This window comes from Salvelinus fontinalis, unplaced genomic scaffold, assembly GCF_029448725.1.
Source record: "Salvelinus fontinalis isolate EN_2023a unplaced genomic scaffold, ASM2944872v1 scaffold_1289, whole genome shotgun sequence".
NCBI classification, from domain to species: Eukaryota; Metazoa; Chordata; class Actinopteri; order Salmoniformes; family Salmonidae; genus Salvelinus; species Salvelinus fontinalis.
Window position 1 is genome coordinate 7,289 of NW_026601498.1, and position 18,433 is coordinate 25,721.

Below are 18,433 nucleotides of genomic sequence, written 5' to 3' on the forward strand. Positions count from 1 at the left end.
GGCTAGTTTCCGTGTCTGTGCTGTCCCCAGTCCACCTGGCCTTGCTGCTGTTCCAGTTTCAACTGTTCTGCCTGCGGCTATGGAACCCTGACCTGTCCACCGGACGTGCTACCTGTCCCAGACCTGCTGTTTTCAACTCTCTAGAGACCGCAGGAGCGGTAGAGATACTCTTAATGATCGGCTATGAAAAGCCAACTGACATTTACTCCTGATTATTATTATTTGACCATGCTGGTCATTTATGAACATTTGAACATCTTGGCCATGTTCTGTTATAATCTCCACCCTGCACAGCCAGAAGAGGACTGGCCACCCCTCATAGCCTGGCTCCTCTCTAGGTTTCTTCCTAGGTTTTGGCCTTTCTAGGGAGTTTTTCCTAGCCACCGTGCTTCTACACCTGCATTGCTTGCTGTTTGGGGTTTTAGGCTGGGTTTCTGTACAGCACTTCGAGATATTAGCTGATGTACGAAGGGCTATATACAATTAACTTGATTTGATTTGTAAAGAGAAGGGCGGGCTGTAGGTTGATCCTGCTGCTCTGATTGGATAGAGTGAAGCTATAGTTCTTCCTCCGCTGGCTTCATCATTTCATCCTCTCTCTTTTCCTGGCATGTTTCTGGTCTGATCATAGGATCATCATTTAGAGTCCTGCAGCCTGCTACTATGATAAATTACAAATACGAGTATGTCCATGTCAGCACACCCCTAGTAGCTACTAGTGTGTCTTGTTGTTGATGAAGTAGTAGGCGACTGTTTCTCCTCCATGTCTGAGGGTCGTTGCTTCCCTGTGGTCGATGGTGGAATCATATTTTACTGAGAGCAGAAAACAAGCGTGATGAAACTATTCCTACAACGTCTGGAACGCTACAAAACACCAGAAATAGTTGGTGTCATTTGGTTGGCTGTGTGTGCACGAACGTGATTTCAGCATTTTGTTATGTCGCCTACTTGTGTGTAATCAGACAGACATTTAGACAAAAAAAATCAATGTGTATAGATTTTCTACCGTGTTGCATGATGGGTTAATAGTCGGAGAGTGATATAATATAGTAAAACAAAGTGTATCGCTTTTCCACCGCTTTGTGCGCAACTGTATTCATAAATGTCATTAAACCCTGGTCGATATGATGTGATATTATCAGAAGTAGAAGTGGTAACCGTGAGTCAAACACCTTTGTCCTGGAATCAGACCCTCTCTACCAACGTGTCCAACTCATACTTACCTGGCAAAGGAGACACCGTGATCAAGAAGACGGTTCACCCAGGGCGAGGCTCAGCCATTGCACTCCGGCTGTGCTGACCCCTGCGAATTTCTCAAATGTGGAAATCTCGATTGCATAATTTATGGTAGTGGGTGACTGCGTTCGCGCTCTTCCCTGATCTTCATGTTAAAAATAATGTTTGAGATGTTTTAAATTGTTATGTCGGGTGAGTTCTGATGATTTTCCGATTGAGAAGGACATTTGTCAACATTTACATTTTCGTAACAGATGAATGGCTATATAGAATGTAGGCTCTGTTTAAAAGGCAACCAAGGCCTCAGAGATACATTTTGTCTTCTGAAAACAACAATGTGTGTGATCTGTTATTGTACCACTGGTGATTATGCCTGTCATGTCCTGATTATGTCAAGGAAAAGGTCATCTGGATTGAGGTTATATTTGCTAGATAATTAAGTCATTTATTGGACAGTTTGTAATATAAGGCCACAATAAACCGGCTGCATCACATCCGGCCGTGATTGGGAGTCCCATTGGGCGGCGCACAATTGGACCAGCGTCGTCAGGTTTGTCCGGGGTATGCAGTCAAATTTGATCTTAACTGACTTGCAATATTTATTGACAACAATAGATTACTGCTCATTGTAACATATTGATCAAAATTAAGAGGGAGGAAATTGATTGAATGACTTGGATAATCACATTAGCTTTGACAGACATTTCCCTGGTCAACCATTACCATGACAACATACATTTCCCTGGTCAACCATTACCATGCCGCAGACATTTCGCTGGTCAACCATGCCACAGACATTTCCCTGGTCAAACATTACCATACCACAGGCATTTCCCTGGTCATCCATTACCATTCCACAGACATTTCCCTGGTCATCCATTACCATGCCACAGACATTCCCCTGGTCAACCATTACCATTCCACAGACATTTCCCTGGTCAAACATTACCATTCCACAGACATTTCCCTGGTCAAACATTACCATACCACAGACATTTCCCTGGTCATCCATTACCATGCCACAAACATTTCCCTGGCCAACCATTTCACAGACATTTCCCTGGTCAACCATTACCATGCCAACAGACATTTCCCTGGTCAACCATTACCATAACACAGACATTTCCCTTGTCAACCATTACCATGCCACAGACAGTTCCCTGGTCAACCATTACCATGCCACAGACATTTCCCTTGTCAACCATTACCATGCCACAGACATTTCCCTGGCCAATCATTCAACAGACATTTCCCTGATCAACCATTACCATGCCACAGACATTTCCCTGGTCAATCATTCCACAGACATTCCCTGGTCAACCATTACCATACCACAGACATTTCCCTGGTCATCCATTACCATGCAACAGACATTTCCCTGGTCAACCATTACCATGCCACATACATTTCCCTGGTCAACCATTACCATGACAACATACATTTCCCTGGTCAACCATTACCATGCCGTAGACATTTCCCTGGTCAACCATTACCATTCCACAGACATTTCCCTGGTCTTCCATTACCATTCCACAGACATTTCCCTGGTCATCCATTACCATGCCACAGACATTTCCCTGGTCAACCATTACCATGCCAACAGACATTTCCCTGGTCATCCATTACCATGCCACAGACATTTCCCTGGTCAACCATTACATGCCACAGACATTTCCCTGGTCAACCATTACCATACCACAGACATTTCCCTGGTCAACCATTACCATGCCACAGACATTTCCCTGGCCAACCATTTCACAGACATTTCCCTGGTCAACCATTACCATGCCAACAGACATTTCCCTGGTCATCCATTACATGCCACAGACATTTCCCTGGTCAACCATTACCATGCCACAGACATTTCCCTGGTCATCCGTTACCATGCCACAGACATTTCCCTGGTCATCCATTACCATACCACAGACATTTCCCTGGTCCATTTATTTCCTGATGAAGTCAGTCAAAACAGAGATGTCAGTGGAGTGGGTCTTTCTAAAACCAGACTGGTGTTCTGATAAGAGTATTCTTGCCAGTATATTCATCCATCTATTCATAAATGACTTCTTCCAGCACCTTAGACTGCATACTCAACATAGATACAGGTCTGTTTTCCTGCCCTTCTTGTGGATAGGGGTCAATCTAACATTGGCCATATACCACAACCCCAGAAGTACATTATTGCTATTAGAAACTGGTTACCAACTAAATTAGAACAGTAAAATTATATATTTTTGTCAATCTGCATTCAGGGCTCAAACCACCCAGTTTATAATTTGTAATTGATCACCTGTCTGAAAAGTACGACAAACTATGAGTTGTAGTAGCCTATTCAATTGGCCCAGCGTTGTCCAGGTTTGGCCGGTGTAGGCCGTCAATGTAAATAAATAAGTTGTTGCCTAGTTAAATAAAGGTTAAATAAAGATAATTAAATAAAAACTCAGCTATTGAGGCCAAAACAACCACTCAGTCAAGCTATTTTTGACTGTGATTTCAGTATGTGCATGTCGTATGCATCAATACGTGTAACACTTACTGTTAAGAAAAACGTTTCTCCCACGTCCTATTACCACAGATAGAACAATGTGTTCATTATTAACGTCTCTGTTACTGTAGCTACTAGAGGTGTGTGGAGTAGTCAGACAAAACGAGGATCGTACCTCATATGGGCAATTTTCTTGATACGATTATGATCTAAGTCTTTTTTGTAATAATCTGTGATCGGAATAAACATATTTTTTTTCGGGTGCCAGCAAGAATCTCTCAGTCATGTGCGTGATCTAAATAAATCACCTGGCTAGTTTCCGTGTCTGTGCTGTCCCCAGACCACCTGGCCTTGCTGCTGTTCCAGTTTCAACTGTTCTGCCTGCGGCTATGGAACCCTGACCTGTCCACCGGACGTGCTACCTGTCCCAGACCTGCTGTTTTCAACTCTCTAGAGACCGCAGGAGCGGTAGAGATACTCTTAATGATCGGCTATGAAAAGCCAACTGACATTTACTCCTGATTATTATTATTTGACCATGCTGGTCATTTATGAACATTTGAACATCTTGGCCATGTTCTGTTATAATCTCCACCCTGCACAGCCAGAAGAGGACTGGCCACCCCTCATAGCCTGGTTCCTCTCTAGGTTTCTTCCTAGGTTTTGGCCTTTCTAGGGAGTTTTTCCTAGCCACCGTGCTTCTACACCTGCATTGCTTGCTGTTTGGGGTTTTAGGCTGGGTTTCTGTACAGCACTTCGAGATATTAGCTGATGTACGAAGGGCTATATAAAATTAACTTGATTTGATTTGTAAAGAGAAGGGCGGGCTGTAGGTTGATCCTGCTGCTCTGATTGGATAGAGTGAAGCTATAGTTCTTCCTCCGCTGGCTTCATCATTTCATCCTCTCTCTTTTCCTGGCATGTTTCTGGTCTGATCATAGGATCATCATTTAGAGTCCTGCAGCCTGCTACTATGATAAATTACAAATACGAGTATGTCCATGTCAGCACACCCCTAGTAGCTACTAGTGTGTCTTGTTGTTGATGAAGTAGTAGGCGACTGTTTCTCCTCCATGTCTGAGGGTCGTTGCTTCCCTGTGGTCGATGGTGGAATCCTATTTTACTGAGAGCAGAAAACAAGCGTGATGAAACTATTCCTACAACGTCTGGAACGCTACAAAACACCAGAAATAGTTGGTGTCATTTGGTTGGCTGTGTGTGCACGAACGTGATTTCAGCATTTTGTTATGTCGCCTACTTGTGTGTAATCAGACAGACATTTAGACAAAAAAAATCAATGTGTATAGATTTTATACCGTGTTGCATGATGGGTTAATAGTCGGAGAGTGATATAATATAGTAAAACAAAGTGTATCGCTTTTCCACCGCTTTGTGCGCAACTGTATTCATAAATGTCATTAAACCCTGGTCGATATGATGTGATATTATCAGAAGTAGAAGTGGTAACCGTGAGTCAAACACCTTTGTCCTGGAATCAGACCCTCTCTACCAACGTGTCCAACTCATACTTACCTGGCAAGGGAGACACCGTGATCAAGAAGACGGTTCACCCAGGGCGAGGCTCAGCCATTGCACTCCGGATGCGCTGACCCCTGCGAATTTCTCAAATGTGGAAATCTCGATTGAATAATTTATGGTAGTGGGTGACTGCGTTCGCGCTCTCCCCTGATCTTCATGTTAAAAATAATGTTTGAGATGTTTTAAATTGTTATGTCGGGTGAGTTCCGATGATTTTCCGATTGAGAAGGACATTTGTCAACATTTACATTTTCGTAACAGATGAATGGCTATATAGAATGTAGGCTCTGTTTAAAAGGCAACCAAGGCCTCAGAGATACATTTTGTCTTCTGAAAACAACAATGTGTGTGATCTGTTATTGTACCACTGGTGATTATGCCTGTCATGTCCTGATTATGTCAAGGAAAAGGTCATCTGGATTGAGGTTATATTTGCTAGATAATTAAGTCATTTATTGGACAGTTTGTAATATAAGGCCACAATAAACCGGCTGCATCACATCCGGCCGTGATTGGGAGTCCCATAGGGCGGCGCACAATTGGACCAGCGTCGTCAGGTTTGTCCGGGGTATGCAGTCAAATTTGATCTTAACTGACTTGCAATATTTATTGACAACAATAGATTACTGCTCATTGTAACATATTGATCAAAATTAAGAGGGAGGAAATTGATTGAATGACTTGGATAATCACATTAGCTTTGACAGACATTTCCCTGGTCAACCATTACCATGACAACATACATTTCCCTGGTCAACCATTACCATGCCGCAGACATTTCGCTGGTCAACCATGCCACAGACATTTCCCTGGTCAAACATTACCATACCACAGACATTTCCCTGGTCATCCATTACCATTCCACAGACATTTCCCTGGTCATCCATTACCATGCCACAGACATTCCCCTGGTCAACCATTACCATTCCACAGACATTTCCCTGGTCAAACATTACCATTCCACAGACATTTCCCTGGTCAAACATTACCATACCACAGACATTTCCCTGGTCATCCATTACCATGCCACAGACATTTCCCTGGCCAAGCATTTCACAGACATTTCCCTGGTCAACCATTACCATGCCAACAGACATTTCCCTGGTCAACCATTACCATAACACAGACATTTCCCTTGTCAACCATTCCACAGACATTTCCCTGATCAACCATTACCATGCCACAGACATTTCCCTGGTCAATCATTCCACAGACATTCCCTGGTCAACCATTACCATACCACAGACATTTCCCTGGTCATCCATTACCATGACACAGACATTTCCCTGGTCAACCATTACCATAACACAGACATTTCCCTGGCCAATCATTCCACAGACATTTCCCTGATCAACCATTACCATGCCACAGACATTTCCCTGGTCAATCATTCCACAGACATTCCCTGGTCAACCATTACCATACCACAGACATTTCCCTGGTCATCCATTACCATGACACAGACATTTCCCTGGTCAACCATTACCATGCCACATACATTTCCCTGGTCAACCATTACCATGACAACATACATTTCCCTGGTCAACCATTACCATGCCGTAGACATTTCCCTGGTCAACCATTACCATTCCACAGACATTTCCCTGGTCATCCATTACCATTCCACAGACATTTCCCTGGTCATCCATTACCATGCCACAGACATTTCCCTGGTCAACCATTACCATTCCACAGACATTTCCCTGGTCAAACATTACCATTCCACAGACATTTCCCTGGTCATCCATTACCATGCCACAGACATTTCCCTGGTCAACCATTACATGCCACAGACATTTCCCTGGTCAACCATTACCATGCCACAGACATTTCCCTGGTCAACCATTACCATGCCACAGACATTTCCCTGGCCAACCATTTCACAGACATTTCCCTGGTCAACCATTACCATGCCAACAGACATTTCCCTGGTCATCCATTACCATGCCACAGACATTTCCCTGGTCAACCATTACATGCCACAGACATTTCCCTGGTCAACCATTACCATACCACAGACATTTCCCTGGTCAACCATTACCATGCCACAGACATTTCCCTGGCCAACCATTTCACAGACATTTCCCTGGTCAACCATTACCATGCCAACAGACATTTCCCTGGTCATCCATTACATGCCACAGACATTTCCCTGGTCAACCATTACCATGCCACAGACATTTCCCTGGTCATCCGTTACCATGCCACAGACATTTCCCTGGTCATCCATTACCATACCACAGACATTTCCCTGGTCCATTTATTTCCTGATGAAGTCAGTCAAAACAGAGATGTCAGTGGAGTGGGTCTTTCTAAAACCAGACTGGTGTTCTGATAAGAGTATTCTTGCCAGTATATTCATCCATCTATTCATAAATGACTTCTTCCAGCACCTTAGACTGCATACTCAACATAGATACAGGTCTGTTTTCCTGCCCTTCTTGTGGATAGGGGTCAATCTAACATTGGCCATATACCACAACCCCAGAAGTACATTATTGCTATTAGAAACTGGTTACCAACTAAATTAGAACAGTAAAATTATATATTTTTGTCAATCTGCATTCAGGGCTCAAACCACCCAGTTTATAATTTGTAATAGATCACCTGTCTGAAAAGTACGACAAACTATGAGTTGTAGTAGCCTATTCAATTGGCCCAGCGTTGTCCAGGTTTGGCCGGTGTAGGCCGTCAATGTAAATAAATAAGTTGTTGCCTAGTTAAATAAAGGTTAAATAAAGATAATTAAATAAAAACTCAGCTATTGAGGCCAAAACAACCACTCAGTCAAGCTATTTTTGACTGTGATTTCAGTATGTGCATGTCGTATGCATCAATACGTGTAACACTTACTGTTAAGAAAAACGTTTCTCCCACGTCCTATTACCACAGATAGAACAATGTGTTCATTATTAACGTCTCTGTTACTGTAGCTACTAGAGGTGTGTGGAGTAGTCAGACAAAACGAGGATCGTACCTGATATGGGCAATTTTCTTGATACGATTATGATCTAAGTCTTTTTTGTAATAATCTGTGATCGGAATAAACATATTTTTTTTCGGGTGCCAGCAAGAATCTCTCAGTCATGTGCGTGATCTAAATAAATCACCTGGCTAGTTTCCGTGTCTGTGCTGTTCCCAGACCACCTGGCCTTGCTGCTGTTCCAGTTTCAACTGTTCTGCCTGCGGCTATGGAACCCTGACCTGTCCACCGGACGTGCTACCTGTCCCAGACCTGCTGTTTTCAACTCTCTAGAGACCGCAGGAGCGGTAGAGATACTCTTAATGATCGGCTATGAAAAGCCAACTGACATTTACTCCTGATTATTATTATTTGACCATGCTGGTCATTTATGAACATTTGAACATCTTGGCCATGTTCTGTTATAATCTCCACCCTGCACAGCCAGAAGAGGACTGGCCACCCCTCATAGCCTGGTTCCTCTCTAGGTTTCTTCCTAGGTTTTGGCCTTTCTAGGGAGTTTTTCCTAGCCACCGTGCTTCTACACCTGCATTGCTTGCTGTTTGGGGTTTTAGGCTGGGTTTCTGTACAGCACTTCGAGATATTAGCTGATGTACGAAGGGCTATATAAAATTAACTTGATTTGATTTGTAAAGAGAAGGGCGGGCTGTAGGTTGATCCTGCTGCTCTGATTGGATAGAGTGAAGCTATAGTTCTTCCTCCGCTGGCTTCATCATTTCATCCTCTCTCTTTTCCTGGCATGTTTCTGGTCTGATCATAGGATCATCATTTAGAGTCCTGCAGCCTGCTACTATGATAAATTACAAATACGAGTATGTCCATGTCAGCACACCCCTAGTAGCTACTAGTGTGTCTTGTTGTTGATGAAGTAGTAGGCGACTGTTTCTCCTCCATGTCTGAGGGTCGTTGCTTCCCTGTGGTCGATGGTGGAATCCTATTTTACTGAGAGCAGAAAACAAGCGTGATGAAACTATTCCTACAACGTCTGGAACGCTACAAAACACCAGAAATAGTTGGTGTCATTTGGTTGGCTGTGTGTGCACGAACGTGATTTCAGCATTTTGTTATGTCGCCTACTTGTGTGTAATCAGACAGACATTTAGACAAAAAAAATCAATGTGTATAGATTTTCTACCGTGTTGCATGATGGGTTAATAGTCGGAGAGTGATATAATATAGTAAAACAAAGTGTATCGCTTTTCCACCGCTTTGTGCGCAACTGTATTCATAAATGTCATTAAACCCTGGTCGATATGATGTGATATTATCAGAAGTAGAAGTGGTAACCGTGAGTCAAACACCTTTGTCCTGGAATCAGACCCTCTCTACCAACGTGTCCAACTCATACTTACCTGGCAAGGGAGACACCGTGATCAAGAAGACGGTTCACCCAGGGCGAGGCTCAGCCATTGCACTCCGGCTGCGCTGACCCCTGCGAATTTCTCAAATGTGGAAATCTCGATTGAATAATTTATGGTAGTGGGTGACTGCGTTCGCGCTCTCCCCTGATCTTCATGTTAAAAATAATGTTTGAGATGTTTTAAATTGTTATGTCGGGTGAGTTCTGATGATTTTCCGATTGAGAAGGACATTTGTCAACATTTACATTTTCGTAACAGATGAATGGCTATATAGAATGTAGGCTCTGTTTAAAAGGCAACCAAGGCCTCAGAGATACATTTTGTCTTCTGAAAACAACAATGTGTGTGATCTGTTATTGTACCACTGGTGATTATGCCTGTCATGTCCTGATTATGTCAAGGAAAAGGTCATCTGGATTGAGGTTATATTTGCTAGATAATTAAGTAATTTATTGGACAGTTTGTAATATAAGGCCACAATAAACCGGCTGCATCACATCCGGCCGTGATTGGGAGTCCCATAGGGCGGCGCACAATTGGACCAGCGTCGTCAGGTTTGTCCGGGGTATGCAGTCAAATTTGATCTTAACTGACTTGCAATATTTATTGACAACAATAGATTACTGCTCATTGTAACATATTGATCAAAATTAAGAGGGAGGAAATTGATTGAATGACTTGGATAATCACATTAGCTTTGACAGACATTTCCCTGGTCAACCATTACCATGACAACATACATTTCCCTGGTCAACCATTACCATGCCGCAGACATTTCGCTGGTCAACCATGCCACAGACATTTCCCTGGTCAACCATTACCATACCACAGACATTTCCCTGGTCATCCATTACCATTCCACAGACATTTCCCTGGTCATCCATTACCATGCCACAGACATTCCCCTGGTCAACCATTACCATTCCACAGACATTTCCCTGGTCAAACATTACCATTCCACAGACATTTCCCTGGTCAAACATTACCATACCACAGACATTTCCCTGGTCATCCATTACCATGCCACAGACATTTCCCTGGCCAAGCATTTCACAGACATTTCCCTGGTCAACCATTACCATGCCAACAGACATTTCCCTGGTCAACCATTACCATAACACAGACATTTACCTTGTCAACCATTCCACAGACATTTCCCTGATCAACCATTACCATGCCACAGACATTTCCCTGGTCAATCATTCCACAGACATTCCCTGGTCAACCATTACCATACCACAGACATTTCCCTGGTCATCCATTACCATGACACAGACATTTCCCTGGTCAACCATTACCATAACACAGACATTTCCCTGGCCAATCATTCCACAGACATTTCCCTGATCAACCATTACCATGCCACAGACATTTCCCTGGTCAATCATTCCACAGACATTCCCTGGTCAACCATTACCATACCACAGACATTTCCCTGGTCATCCATTACCATGACACAGACATTTCCCTGGTCAACCATTACCATGCCACATACATTTCCCTGGTCAACCATTACCATGACAACATACATTTCCCTGGTCAACCATTACCATGCCGTAGACATTTCCCTGGTCAACCATTACCATTCCACAGACATTTCCCTGGTCATCCATTACCATTCCACAGACATTTCCCTGGTCATCCATTACCATGCCACAGACATTTCCCTGGTCAACCATTACCATTCCACAGACATTTCCCTGGTCAAACATTACCATTCCACAGACATTTCCCTGGTCATCCATTACCATGCCACAGACATTTCCCTGGTCAACCATTACATGCCACAGACATTTCCCTGGTCAACCATTACCATGCCACAGACATTTCCCTGGTCAACCATTACCATGCCACAGACATTTCCCTGGCCAACCATTTCACAGACATTTCCCTGGTCAACCATTACCATGCCAACAGACATTTCCCTGGTCATCCATTACCATGCCACAGACATTTCCCTGGTCAACCATTACATGCCACAGACATTTCCCTGGTCAACCATTACCATACCACAGACATTTCCCTGGTCAACCATTACCATGCCACAGACATTTCCCTGGCCAACCATTTCACAGACATTTCCCTGGTCAACCATTACCATGCCAACAGACATTTCCCTGGTCATCCATTACATGCCACAGACATTTCCCTGGTCAACCATTACCATGCCACAGACATTTCCCTGGTCATCCGTTACCATGCCACAGACATTTCCCTGGTCATCCATTACCATACCACAGACATTTCCCTGGTCCATTTATTTCCTGATGAAGTCAGTCAAAACAGAGATGTCAGTGGAGTGGGTCTTTCTAAAACCAGACTGGTGTTCTGATAAGAGTATTCTTGCCAGTATATTCATCCATCTATTCATAAATGACTTCTTCCAGCACCTTAGACTGCATACTCAACATAGATACAGGTCTGTTTTCCTGCCCTTCTTGTGGATAGGGGTCAATCTAACATTGGCCATATACCACAACCCCAGAAGTACATTATTGCTATTAGAAACTGGTTACCAACTAAATTAGAACAGTAAAATTATATATTTTTGTCAATCTGCATTCAGGGCTCAAACCACCCAGTTTATAATTTGTAATAGATCACCTGTCTGAAAAGTACGACAAACTATGAGTTGTAGTAGCCTATTCAATTGGCCCAGCGTTGTCCAGGTTTGGCCGGTGTAGGCCGTCAATGTAAATAAATAAGTTGTTGCCTAGTTAAATAAAGGTTAAATAAAGATAATTAAATAAAAACTCAGCTATTGAGGCCAAAACAACCACTCAGTCAAGCTATTTTTGACTGTGATTTCAGTATGTGCATGTCGTATGCATCAATACGTGTAACACTTACTGTTAAGAAAAACGTTTCTCCCACGTCCTATTACCACAGATAGAACAATGTGTTCATTATTAACGTCTCTGTTACTGTAGCTACTAGAGGTGTGTGGAGTAGTCAGACAAAACGAGGATCGTACCTGATATGGGCAATTTTCTTGATACGATTATGATCTAAGTCTTTTTTGTAATAATCTGTGATCGGAATAAACATATTTTTTTTCGGGTGCCAGCAAGAATCTCTCAGTCATGTGCGTGATCTAAATAAATCACCTGGCTAGTTTCCGTGTCTGTGCTGTTCCCAGACCACCTGGCCTTGCTGCTGTTCCAGTTTCAACTGTTCTGCCTGCGGCTATGGAACCCTGACCTGTCCACCGGACGTGCTACCTGTCCCAGACCTGCTGTTTTCAACTCTCTAGAGACCGCAGGAGCGGTAGAGATACTCTTAATGATCGGCTATGAAAAGCCAACTGACATTTACTCCTGATTATTATTATTTGACCATGCTGGTCATTTATGAACATTTGAACATCTTGGCCATGTTCTGTTATAATCTCCACCCTGCACAGCCAGAAGAGGACTGGCCACCCCTCATAGCCTGGTTCCTCTCTAGGTTTCTTCCTAGGTTTTGGCCTTTCTAGGGAGTTTTTCCTAGCCACCGTGCTTCTACACCTGCATTGCTTGCTGTTTGGGGTTTTAGGCTGGGTTTCTGTACAGCACTTCGAGATATTAGCTGATGTACGAAGGGCTATATAAAATTAACTTGATTTGATTTGTAAAGAGAAGGGCGGGCTGTAGGTTGATCCTGCTGCTCTGATTGGATAGAGTGAAGCTATAGTTCTTCCTCCGCTGGCTTCATCATTTCATCCTCTCTCTTTTCCTGGCATGTTTCTGGTCTGATCATAGGATCATCATTTAGAGTCCTGCAGCCTGCTACTATGATAAATTACAAATACGAGTATGTCCATGTCAGCACACCCCTAGTAGCTACTAGTGTGTCTTGTTGTTGATGAAGTAGTAGGCGACTGTTTCTCCTCCATGTCTGAGGGTCGTTGCTTCCCTGTGGTCGATGGTGGAATCCTATTTTACTGAGAGCAGAAAACAAGCGTGATGAAACTATTCCTACAACGTCTGGAACGCTACAAAACACCAGAAATAGTTGGTGTCATTTGGTTGGCTGTGTGTGCACGAACGTGATTTCAGCATTTTGTTATGTCGCCTACTTGTGTGTAATCAGACAGACATTTAGACAAAAAAAATCAATGTGTATAGATTTTCTACCGTGTTGCATGATGGGTTAATAGTCGGAGAGTGATATAATATAGTAAAACAAAGTGTATCGCTTTTCCACCGCTTTGTGCGCAACTGTATTCATAAATGTCATTAAACCCTGGTCGATATGATGTGATATTATCAGAAGTAGAAGTGGTAACCGTGAGTCAAACACCTTTGTCCTGGAATCAGACCCTCTCTACCAACGTGTCCAACTCATACTTACCTGGCAAGGGAGACACCGTGATCAAGAAGACGGTTCACCCAGGGCGAGGCTTAGCCATTGCACTCCGGCTGCGCTGACCCCTGCGAATTTCTCAAATGTGGAAATCTCGATTGAATAATTTATGGTAGTGGGTGACTGCGTTCGCGCTCTCCCCTGATCTTCATGTTAAAAATAATGTTTGAGATGTTTTAAATTGTTATGTCGGGTGAGTTCTGATGATTTTCCGATTGAGAAGGACATTTGTCAACATTTACATTTTCGTAACAGATGAATGGCTATATAGAATGTAGGCTCTGTTTAAAAGGCAACCAAGGCCTCAGAGATACATTTTGTCTTCTGAAAACAACAATGTGTGTGATCTGTTATTGTACCACTGGTGATTATGCCTGTCATGTCCTGATTATGTCAAGGAAAAGGTCATCTGGATTGAGGTTATATTTGCTAGATAATTAAGTAATTTATTGGACAGTTTGTAATATAAGGCCACAATAAACCGGCTGCATCACATCCGGCCGTGATTGGGAGTCCCATAGGGCGGCGCACAATTGGACCAGCGTCGTCAGGTTTGTCCGGGGTATGCAGTCAAATTTGATCTTAACTGACTTGCAATATTTATTGACAACAATAGATTACTGCTCATTGTAACATATTGATCAAAATTAAGAGGGAGGAAATTGATTGAATGACTTGGATAATCACATTAGCTTTGACAGACATTTCCCTGGTCAACCATTACCATGACAACATACATTTCCCTGGTCAACCATTACCATGCCGCAGACATTTCGCTGGTCAACCATGCCACAGACATTTCCCTGGTCAACCATTACCATACCACAGACATTTCCCTGGTCATCCATTACCATTCCACAGACATTTCCCTGGTCATCCATTACCATGCCACAGACATTCCCCTGGTCAACCATTACCATTCCACAGACATTTCCCTGGTCAAACATTACCATTCCACAGACATTTCCCTGGTCAAACATTACCATACCACAGACATTTCCCTGGTCATCCATTACCATGCCACAGACATTTCCCTGGCCAAGCATTTCACAGACATTTCCCTGGTCAACCATTACCATGCCAACAGACATTTCCCTGGTCAACCATTACCATAACACAGACATTTACCTTGTCAACCATTCCACAGACATTTCCCTGATCAACCATTACCATGCCACAGACATTTCCCTGGTCAATCATTCCACAGACATTCCCTGGTCAACCATTACCATACCACAGACATTTCCCTGGTCATCCATTACCATGACACAGACATTTCCCTGGTCAACCATTACCATAACACAGACATTTCCCTGGCCAATCATTCCACAGACATTTCCCTGATCAACCATTACCATGCCACAGACATTTCCCTGGTCAATCATTCCACAGACATTCCCTGGTCAACCATTACCATACCACAGACATTTCCCTGGTCATCCATTACCATGACACAGACATTTCCCTGGTCAACCATTACCATGCCACATACATTTCCCTGGTCAACCATTACCATGACAACATACATTTCCCTGGTCAACCATTACCATGCCGTAGACATTTCCCTGGTCAACCATTACCATTCCACAGACATTTCCCTGGTCATCCATTACCATTCCACAGACATTTCCCTGGTCATCCATTACCATGCCACAGACATTTCCCTGGTCAACCATTACCATTCCACAGACATTTCCCTGGTCAAACATTACCATTCCACAGACATTTCCCTGGTCATCCATTACCATGCCACAGACATTTCCCTGGTCAACCATTACATGTCAAAGACATTTCCCTGGTCAACCATTACCATGCCACAGACATTTCCCTGGTCAACCATTACCATGCCACAGACATTTCCCTGGCCAACCATTTCACAGACATTTCCCTGGTCAACCATTACCATGCCAACAGACATTTCCCTGGTCATCCATTACCATGCCACAGACATTTCCCTGGTCAACCATTACATGCCACAGACATTTCCCTGGTCAACCATTACCATACCACAGACATTTCCCTGGTCAACCATTACCATGCCACAGACATTTCCCTGGCCAACCATTTCACAGACATTTCCCTGGTCAACCATTACCATGCCAACAGACATTTCCCTGGTCATCCATTACATGCCACAGACATTTCCCTGGTCAACCATTACCATGCCACAGACATTTCCCTGGTCATCCGTTACCATGCCACAGACATTTCCCTGGTCATCCATTACCATACCACAGACATTTCCCTGGTCCATTTATTTCCTGATGAAGTCAGTCAAAACAGAGATGTCAGTGGAGTGGGTCTTTCTAAAACCAGACTGGTGTTCTGATAAGAGTATTCTTGCCAGTATATTCATCCATCTATTCATAAATGACTTCTTCCAGCACCTTAGACTGCATACTCAACATAGATACAGGTCTGTTTTCCTGCCCTTCTTGTGGATAGGGGTCAATCTAACATTGGCCATATACCACAACCCCAGAAGTACATTATTGCTATTAGAAACTGGTTACCAACTAAATTAGAACAGTAAAATTATATATTTTTGTCAATCTGCATTCAGGGCTCAAACCACCCAGTTTATAATTTGTAATAGATCACCTGTCTGAAAAGTACGACAAACTATGAGTTGTAGTAGCCTATTCAATTGGCCCAGCGTTGTCCAGGTTTGGCCGGTGTAGGCCGTCAATGTAAATAAATAAGTTGTTGCCTAGTTAAATAAAGGTTAAATAAAGATAATTAAATAAAAACTCAGCTATTGAGGCCAAAACAACCACTCAGTCAAGCTATTTTTGACTGTGATTTCAGTATGTGCATGTCGTATGCATCAATACGTGTAACACTTACTGTTAAGAAAAACGTTTCTCCCACGTCCTATTACCACAGATAGAACAATGTGTTCATTATTAACGTCTCTGTTACTGTAGCTACTAGAGGTGTGTGGAGTAGTCAGACAAAACGAGGATCGTACCTGATATGGGCAATTTTCTTGATACGATTATGATCTAAGTCTTTTTTGTAATAATCTGTGATCGGAATAAACATATTTTTTTTCGGGTGCCAGCAAGAATCTCTCAGTCATGTGCGTGATCTAAATAAATCACCTGGCTAGTTTCCGTGTCTGTGCTGTCCCCAGACCACCTGGCCTTGCTGCTGTTCCAGTTTCAACTGTTCTGCCTGCGGCTATGGAACCCTGACCTGTCCACCGGACGTGCTACCTGTCCCAGACCTGCTGTTTTCAACTCTCTAGAGACCGCAGGAGCGGTAGAGATACTCTTAATGATCGGCTATGAAAAGCCAACTGACATTTACTCCTGATTATTATTATTTGACCATGCTGGTCATTTATGAACATTTGAACATCTTGGCCATGTTCTGTTATAATCTCCACCCTGCACAGCCAGAAGAGGACTGGCCACCCCTCATAGCCTGGTTCCTCTCTAGGTTTCTTCCTAGGTTTTGGCCTTTCTAGGGAGTTTTTCCTAGCCACCGTGCTTCTACACCTGCATTGCTTGCTGTTTGGGGTTTTAGGCTGGGTTTCTGTACAGCACTTCGAGATATTAGCTGATGTACGAAGGGCTATATAAAATTAACTTGATTTGATTTGTAAAGAGAAGGGCGGGCTGTAGGTTGATCCTGCTGCTCTGATTGGATAGAGTGAAGCTATAGTTCTTCCTCCGCTGGCTTCATCATTTCATCCTCTCTCTTTTCCTGGCATGTTTCTGGTCTGATCATAGGATCATCATTTAGAGTCCTGCAGCCTGCTACTATGATAAATTACAAATACGAGTATGTCCATGTCAGCACACCCCTAGTAGCTACTAGTGTGTCTTGTTGTTGATGAAGTAGTAGGCGACTGTTTCTCCTCCATGTCTGAGGGTCGTTGCTTCCCTGTGGTCGATGGTGGAATCCTATTTTACTGAGAGCAGAAAACAAGCGTGATGAAACTATTCCTACAACGTCTGGAACGCTACAAAACACCAGAAATAGTTGGTGTCATTTGGTTGGCTGTGTGTGCACGAACGTGATTTCAGCATTTTGTTATGTCGCCTACTTGTGTGTAATCAGACAGACATTTAGACAAAAAAAATCAATGTGTATAGATTTTCTACCGTGTTGCATGATGGGTTAATAGTCGGAGAGTGATATAATATAGTAAAACAAAGTGTATCGCTTTTCCACCGCTTTGTGCGCAACTGTATTCATAAATGTCATTAAACCCTGGTCGATATGATGTGATATTATCAGAAGTAGAAGTGGTAACCGTGAGTCAAACACCTTTGTCCTGGAATCAGACCCTCTCTACCAACGTGTCCAACTCATACTTACCTGGCAAGGGAGACACCGTGATCAAGAAGGCGGTTCACCCAGGGCGAGGCTCAGCCATTGCACTCCGGCTGTGCTGACCCCTGCGAATTTCTCAAATGTGGAAATCTCGATTGAATAATTTATGGTAGTGGGTGACTGCGTTCGCGCTCTCCCCTG

General features: G+C 43.3%; 5 non-coding genes across 5 annotated transcripts; all 5 read left to right on the forward strand.

Annotated features, from left to right (window-relative positions):
- The first annotated feature begins 1,215 nt into the window (after positions 1 to 1,215).
- Positions 1,216 to 1,379, forward strand: LOC129848939 (U1 spliceosomal RNA). The gene has a single exon (XR_008758591.1). It is a non-coding gene; the product is annotated as a U1 spliceosomal RNA (small nuclear RNA).
- A 3,867-nt stretch (positions 1,380 to 5,246) lies between these two features.
- LOC129848944 (U1 spliceosomal RNA) lies at positions 5,247 to 5,410 on the forward strand. The gene has a single exon (XR_008758595.1). It is a non-coding gene; the product is annotated as a U1 spliceosomal RNA (small nuclear RNA).
- Positions 5,411 to 9,587: 4,177 nt separating this feature from the next.
- Positions 9,588 to 9,751, forward strand: LOC129848941 (U1 spliceosomal RNA). Its single transcript, XR_008758593.1, has one exon. It is a non-coding gene; the product is annotated as a U1 spliceosomal RNA (small nuclear RNA).
- Positions 9,752 to 13,928: 4,177 nt separating this feature from the next.
- On the forward strand, positions 13,929 to 14,092 carry LOC129848942 (U1 spliceosomal RNA). Its single transcript, XR_008758594.1, has one exon. It is a non-coding gene; the product is annotated as a U1 spliceosomal RNA (small nuclear RNA).
- Positions 14,093 to 18,269: 4,177 nt separating this feature from the next.
- LOC129848940 (U1 spliceosomal RNA) lies at positions 18,270 to 18,433 on the forward strand. The gene has a single exon (XR_008758592.1). It is a non-coding gene; the product is annotated as a U1 spliceosomal RNA (small nuclear RNA).